The sequence below is a fragment of the Tupaia chinensis genome, unplaced genomic scaffold, assembly GCF_000334495.1.
Source record: "Tupaia chinensis unplaced genomic scaffold, TupChi_1.0 Scaffold000542_1, whole genome shotgun sequence".
NCBI lineage: Eukaryota > Metazoa > Chordata > Mammalia > Scandentia > Tupaiidae > Tupaia > Tupaia belangeri.
The window spans coordinates 3,748,938-3,756,817 of record NW_006160055.1 but is presented as its reverse complement, the minus strand read 5'-3'; the positions used below and the strand labels follow the sequence as shown (position 1 = coordinate 3,756,817).

General features: G+C 39.2%; 1 pseudogene; it reads right to left on the bottom strand.

The window, feature by feature from the left end:
- Window positions 1-2,082: 2,082 nt before the first annotated feature.
- Window positions 2,083-3,184, bottom strand: LOC102491083 (phosphoglycerate mutase 1-like; annotated as a pseudogene).
- Window positions 3,185-7,880: the final 4,696 nt, after the last annotated feature.

Below are 7,880 nucleotides of genomic sequence, written 5' to 3'. Positions count from 1 at the left end.
TAGGTTCCCTAAAATTAAATGCAGACCAAGAAACCATCACATAGTTTATAAATATTTTAAAGATGACCATTCATTCATTCATTCATTCACTCAACATTTATTGAGTACAGACCCCATGGGAGAAGAGTGGCAGACCTAGTGGAGTCTACAAATCTGTCTTTGAAATGTAGTTCCGACTCTTTCTAGTGAGACTCCAATCTCTCTCTCTGAATCAAGTTCTTCCCCCTTTAAAATGGAGATAATAAATCTACATTGCAAAGTTACTGCAAACATCAAACACTGTAATTATTTACGTCTAGAGTAGTACTTATACTAAATGGATAGAATTTATTCAATTAACATTTTCTTTTTTTAAGAGCTATTTTTTAATTTTATTTATTCATTCATTTATTTTAATTTTACCAGCGACACACACACACAGAGAGAGAGAGAGAGAGAGAGAGAAAGTGAGAAAGCAAGCCACCAGGTTCGGGACTTGAACAATGGTCAGCCATGTGGAAGTGTCCAGCGCCTTAACCATCATGCCACCTGTTCATCCTTTTCAATGAACATTTTCAAGATTATTAAATTAATGTAAGGCTGACAATAAAATCAATATAAAAAATAGAAATTGCTGCTGCCATTGTTACATATTGCAAGGACTGTAACAGGTAAAAGACAAATATATTACAGTAAAGGATGAATATTCCTGTCTACAAGAAAATCACATGCCCAAAATCAAGAAATGGAGAAGTGGAAAAAAAGGATTATGGTACCCATTGGGGGGGATGCTTTCCTTCTCTTTCTCTCTTCCTCTCTCTCTTTTTCTAGCAATATCCATGCCCTTTGGCAAAAAGAAAGAAAGAGAAAGAACAAGAGAGAGAGAAAGGAAGGAAGGAAAGAAGGAAGGAAGAAAGGAAGGAAGGAAGGGAGGAAGGGAGGAAAAAAGAAAGAAAAAAGGAAGAGGAAAGGAAGAACAAAAGAAGAAAAAGAAAGAAAAAAGAAGAAAAGAGAAAGGAAGAAAAGAAAAATATTCAGGTAGAGTACACTTCACACTCTGCTCTAAAATATACAAGTATCCCAATATTGAACTTATCCTAGAAGTCAAAAACTTTTAAAATTAAATGCAGTTCTAAGAATAATAAAACATAATAAAAATGAATATTAAATCATCAAATATAATAAATAAATGAATTATAAAACTATTTATTATTATAGGTACTAAGCTGGAAATAATATCAACCACCACCCACAATACTTGTTAGCTAAGACCTTGTTGAGTAATGACATTTGCTTATGGTTAGACAGTAGAGGATCTGCTTATACTACAATGCTTACCGATGGGTCATGAGAACATTATCCCCGTTCCAAAAGAAACTGTCGTTTTAGCTATTTCACTTCTTCTGATGAGTGTACCTGCAACACAGTAAATGTAACTTTATAAATCTTCTATATTAATACATATATTTTTTTTTATTGCACATCACTCCTTTATTATACTGATCTGGAAAATGTTACTAGTTATGCTCAAAATGAGTACTGGGCCACACAACTAGGACATGATTCAGAAATAAGACACAGTAAGACACGTTTGAATGTGATCAAAAGGCATTTCGCTGCCGCAAAACAAGGGGGAGAGGTCTAAAATACACAGCAGGATACACTCCTCCTCGAAGTCGAGAAGCCTATCCCAATCTGTGTGAGGAATGACTTATCTTCTGGCGACCACTGTGGGACCACTTCAGTCACCACTAGGAAACCCAGAAGGGCTTTTGCTTTGTGTTATTTATATATATATATATATGTATATATTTCTCTCTTTTTTTGTAAAAATGCAACATCTTAAATCAGGATTGATCCCAGTCTTCTGGAGCCAACTCGAGAGTCAAGAGGAAGCCGTCATGTTTTGTGTCTTTAATCACCATGCACTTTCTGTCATCTTCCACTGCAATGACTAGTGCCCGTCAGGGACCTGCCTCCAGAAAAGCACAGGCCTGGCCCCTGGAGAACACAAACAGGCCCTATGATTTCTCCGTGACCTTGCCTTAGCATGGTTCCTCCCTAGCCCTACTCAAGCAGGTCCATAGTAAGCAAAGCTCTAAAACACCCGAGTGACCACCTCTCACTCTCAGGTAAGAGGAACCTTCCCTCAGCTTGGACTGAAAACCTGTGCCCTAGAGATGCTATCTCCTAGACTGCATGAAGCAAATGGGTGCAGGAGACACAATGGCCAAAATGAAAATAGGAGCCATTGGTCCCATCTGTGGCCTCAAATTCAGATGCCTTCAGATGTGGTCAGTGTGACATGTGCAGGGGAGGGTAGAGAGGGATGGGATGGGCAGGGAGGGGGCTCCTCAGGATGGTGTTCTGCCTGCTCGCCTTCACTTCTTGGCCTTGCCCTGGGCAGCCACAGCTTCCATGGCTTTATGTACGGTCTCTTCATCCCCCAGGAATGGCCTGGGCTTGATGGGCTTCAAGTTCTTGTCCAACTCATAGACAATGGGGATACCGGTAGGCAGGCTCAGCTCCATGATAGCCTCTTCAGAGAGACCCTCCAGGTGCTTGACGATGCCCCGCCAGGCTGTTGCCATGGGCTGCAATCAGTATGCGTTTCCCCTCCTTGATCTGGGGAACGACTTCCTCATTCCAGAAGGGCAGAGCTCTGGCAATCGTGTCCTTCAGACTCACAGGAGGGCGGCTGGTCTTCAGTGAGATCTGCATACCTGCGATCCTTACTGATGTTGCTGTAGAAGGGGTGGTCGGGCTCCATTGGGGGCGGCGGGACGTCGTAGGAACGCCTCCAGATCTTCACCTGCGCCTCCCCGTGCTTGGCCGCAGCTTCTGCCTTGTTGAGGCCTGTGAGGGCCCCGTAGCGCCGCTCATTGAGGCGCCATGTCCTCACCACCCGCAGCCACATCTGGACAATGGCATCCAGCACTCTCCAGAGGGTCCGGATCGCCCTCTTCTGCACTGAGGTGAAGCAGATGTCAAATTCGTAGCCGGCATCTCGCAGCGCCTGCCCGCCGCGCTTCGCCTCCTCATGGCCCGCAGGGCTCAAGTCAGCGTCGAACCAGCTGCTGAAGCTGTTCTCCAGGTTCCAGGCGCTCTCGCCGTGCCTGATGAGCACCAGCTTGTAGCGGCCATGGCGGCGGGCTCGGGATGCTGCGCGGACTGGGGCTCGCCAGGATTCCGGAGTCCAATACATATATTAATAAATGTAAGAGAGCTACAAAAGTTGGGAAACACTGCTTATATAATTGCTTTGGTGTTTATTATAAGTGCAATATTTAAATTTTATTATAAGTGCAATATTTAATTTTATGTGCAATATAGTAATTAATATTAGGTGGTTGGGAAAGTCATGATGTACTTTTCTATGTTTTTCTGTGCAAAAATGTGTTATGACTTTCCTGACAACCCATTGTATTGTAAATATAAATATCTCTTCTCTTTATCATTAAACCACTTTATAATAGAAAACAGAAAAATAGTCACAAACATCTATAATATATCTCATTTCCCATTCTTGCTGTGTGTAAAGAAGCCAAATTGTAATTCACTATGTATTTTTGTTTGTTTGTTTATTTATTTATTTTGAGAGTGAGAGAGATAAACAGATACCCCTGACAGGTCCACACCAAGCCATGATCCTCTGTTCTGCCAGCCAGAATCGTGGGCACACCCAATGTATTCAGGCTCACCTGGGGCCTTTCTTCATGACCTCAGCATTGTACAGTGGTGCCTATTCCCTGTGCCAAAATGACTGGGCTCATTGTATTATGTTCAATGTCACATTATCTTCATGCTTTGTTCTTTCTCTTTGTAAACATTTGAAGATAGCGCCAGTGTAAATACATTGAAACTATTTCTGAAGAGTGTATCTTAAACACGACAAAGCAGTGGCTTTGTGCTCCATTACGAGAGAACTGGGAAGTGGTTACTGTCACCAATCACCTACATTAAGGTAAGCAGAAATCCTTACTCTGAGAAGTGTGCTTAATTGTCCTCATATAGTGGCCAGATACATGCCAAGGACTGTTCTAGGCACTTGAGGTTTAAAAAGGGTAATAGTACTTGGTTATCAAAAAGCTCATATATGGTTGTGCACGGTGGCAGACATGCTTACAAACAGAAGAGTGACTATTGTCTCCTGTGTCCACTTAAAATGAATCCCACCGGTTCCCGATAACACATTTTGTAACTCTTATTGGTTCCATACTCTAATGGAACAAAGCTTTCTACTGATTTTTATACTGGTTACAGTATTTTAGAAATAAAGATCCATTTAGATAGATTTTTAGTGCTATAAATCAAAGTTTCTATTCTCTCTTCAGTGTTTTTGTAGTTTTCTATAGCATCATGTTATCAAGTTTCCTATAATTTATTCTCTTACCGTAAGAAAAAAAGCAAAAATAATAAACTTATAAATACCTGGACTTGACATGAACATTTCTGAAAAAATCTGATGATGCTTTATAGCATCATCAGATTTAATGTTATGCCTTTTGCCGTTATAAATTGAATAGCCAAGAAAAATATACAGACCAAGCCGGAGGTGGGGGGAAGGGGAGTTAAAAAAGAAAAGCAGGAGAATTCAAAGATGATTGGGAATTAGGAAACTAGGTGGCGAGATCCAGCAGATGCAGTTAATGCAGCTAGATCTCATGCGGCCTATTGCACAATTTGGCCTGGACCCAGGGACTTGAAAACCCGCTGGTGTGTGTTCATGCATGTCCAAATCCCAAAAGGAGAACGGAGGAGAAGAGATTATGGTATAGTTGTCCTCCTGGGGTATGTGGGGGGGTGTGCTTTCTCACTTTCCCTTTCTCTTTCTGTCTCTGTCTCCAGCAAGAGCATGAGCCCTGTAACAAAAATTAAAAAACGAACAAACGAATATATGAAAACAAAAAGCAAAAAACTCTTGGTGGTATTTCTGTTTCAGACACAGATTTCCTTTCTGATTTTGGATGCTCGAGTTTCAGCGCTGCTATTGTAAAATGAGGAATACATTTTCTGTTTCTCTAAGAAATTAATGTTTTATGTCTAAATTATTACATTATTATGTTTATTTGTTTCTGATTTTGTATTTATAGCTGTTCTTCATATTCTCATTTCAACTTAAATATTACACAATTTTCTGCAAAAAGTAATGAATTGAATAAAATCTTTGACGTATGTCTATTTTATATTTGCTTGAAGGCCATGTTGTTGGGGTCGGCAGGTGGTGTGGTGATTAAGGGCGCTGGACTTCCACATAGCCAGCAGCAGTTCAAGTTCCAGACCTGGCAACTTGCCTTCTCTCTCTGTCTCTCTCTCTCAGATATTATATATCTGTCCCTCTCTGGTCAAATATAAATAAAGTTAAATAAAATAATTCTTTAAAAAAATGAAAAAATCCATGTTGTTAATGTTTGAAAATTACACTATAGGATCCTGAACATTTGGGAAATAGAAATTTATATTGAAAAAACAAAAAATATTTAAAATGGAATGTTAACATTCTTCCAAAAAAAAGAAAAAAAAAATACCTTTTGGCAAGGCAAGGCCAGACAGTGGCACAGAGGTAAAACATGAAGTTCTACAAGGTTGACCCACATGGAACAATACCAGATTCACACATCCACAGGGCAATCATGTGCCCATGGTCTGGGGCTGACTGAAGGCTGGGGTGGATCATGGAATCACGACTGGTGGGTGATGGTGATGTCTGTTTCTCTGGTTCACTCATGAAATAAACACACTTCTCCAAAAAGATAAGCCTTTCATCAATTCAGGCTCTAACTTCCTACCATGTTGTTAGGTTTCCTGTGTGTATATCCTCCCATCTGTTCCATTAGCAAAGAGACTTAAAGAATTGTTTTTCAAAACTAGGATCTTTCCTCCTTAAATCCTACTGCTAGCTTTGCTTATCTTGGAAGATATCTAGGAAAAAATTGAGGAGGGAAATAAACCAATGTACATTTTTTTTAATGGATGAAAAATTGAGGCCCAGGGACAACTTGCTCCTAGATATTTCAACTACTTAGTTAACTCATTATTAGGGAAAATATGCCTTTCCCTGCAATAATGAAATTATTTTGGACTTAACTAGGGAATTTAAATTACATATTAAAACTGTACTATTTGTCTCATTTAAACTTTTGTAGTATAATGGGAAGAAAAGTTTTAATGAAAGAAAGTATAGATAAAAGACTATGAATATCATGATATTTTATGTAATCATAAATGGATTCTTCAGACCTGGGAAGGTATTTTTCTAGGGAAGAAAAATATTATAAATATTCACATTAGTAGATTAAATGTATAAAAACATTGTAAATTTACACTAAACAATTGTGTAAAGGGCTATTGTTAACAATTTTTCTTTTGAGAAAAAAAAAACAGCTAAATGAGGATAAACTTTCTAAATTTGTTTTTAATGCTATTCCTTAGGAAAAATATAGACTTATTTTTTTGGCTGATGAAGAAGCAAACAGTTGTAGTGACTTTGAAAAGAATTTCTAGAAGTTTTCAGATTTTAAAAGAATAAATGGAATAAATATCTGAAATATATAGCTAATAAAATAATTTGAATGAATGGCTAAAAGTAGCTAATATTTACTCACTCAATTTTACAAATATTTACATTGCTGATTCTTCTGTTGTCTATAGTGAGGACGTCCTGGACTGACAATATCAACAGTCAGTTCCAGTGCATGTTACCTTCTTCCTGGTTTGTTTCACCGCCTTTGCTTTTATCATGACCACATATACAATGTTTCACTTTTAATTTTTTAACAATCTTTTTATGTTTTATTTATTATTATTTTTTAATTTGATATAAGACTTGTTCACTCACCAGAAAGAGAGAGAGAGAGAATGATAAAGAGAGAGAGAGAAAGTGAGAAAGCAAACCACCAGGTCCAGGACTTGAACCACACATGGTTGACCATGTGGGAGTCCTGCACTTAACCACCATGCTACCTGCTGGCCCCGCTTTTTAATTTTTTCAGTTCCATAGAGAGAAAGGGAAAGGGAGAAAGCACCCCTATAGGGAAATTTTTTTCCACAATCCCTTCTCCATCTTTCTCTCCTTTAAAGATATTGGACACATATGTGCCCAGAGTGATTTTCAAGCCACCAAGCTCAGGGCTTGGACTGCACAGTCAGTCATGTGGAATATGACTTTTAACTGCTAGGCTATGAGGCCAGCCTACACTTTTGTTAGTATTGTATTCCTTCCCTAGAATATGCTCTCCCCAAAAAACAAGGATTTTCATCTCTTTATTGACTGCTGTATCTACATTACCTAAAACTATGACTGCCGCATAGTAGGCCCTAGCCTACTGCTAGCAGAATGAACATTGTGTTCAGTAATAGAGGATACTTTTTTAAAAAAAGTATTTGTGTATTTCTTCCATTAAAGAGAAAGAAAGTCAAAGACAAAGACACACACGTGCACATACACACACGTAGGCACCCTCAACAGGGTCTCCATGCCTTGATCCCATCCCAGCCCAGATCATGGGCATGTGTGTGCACTTGGTACACACTGAAAGATCTCAGGATGCAACACCAGACTCCTCGTGTAGGACCAAACTTGTAGACATTTGCACCACCACTGGGTAAAAATACATTTTTTAAACCAAACATAACACTTTTAAGAATATTGGCTGCAAGTTAGGCCTTCTGGTAGCCTCTATGAATTCCAAAGATATCAAAACACAGTACTCTGATCTTAGTAAAGTTGAGTTACTGTTAACAACCAAAAGTTAACTGTGGGAAGAAAAAACACAGGCATGAAAAGCAGTCAGACTTTCTCCCTAGTGACATAGCTGGCTAAAAAGGGGATGTACAGAGATAATGCCCTGCATCGTTTCTCCAGTGCTCTCTTCCCTCTCCTGCTAGCCATCCCCATTGGC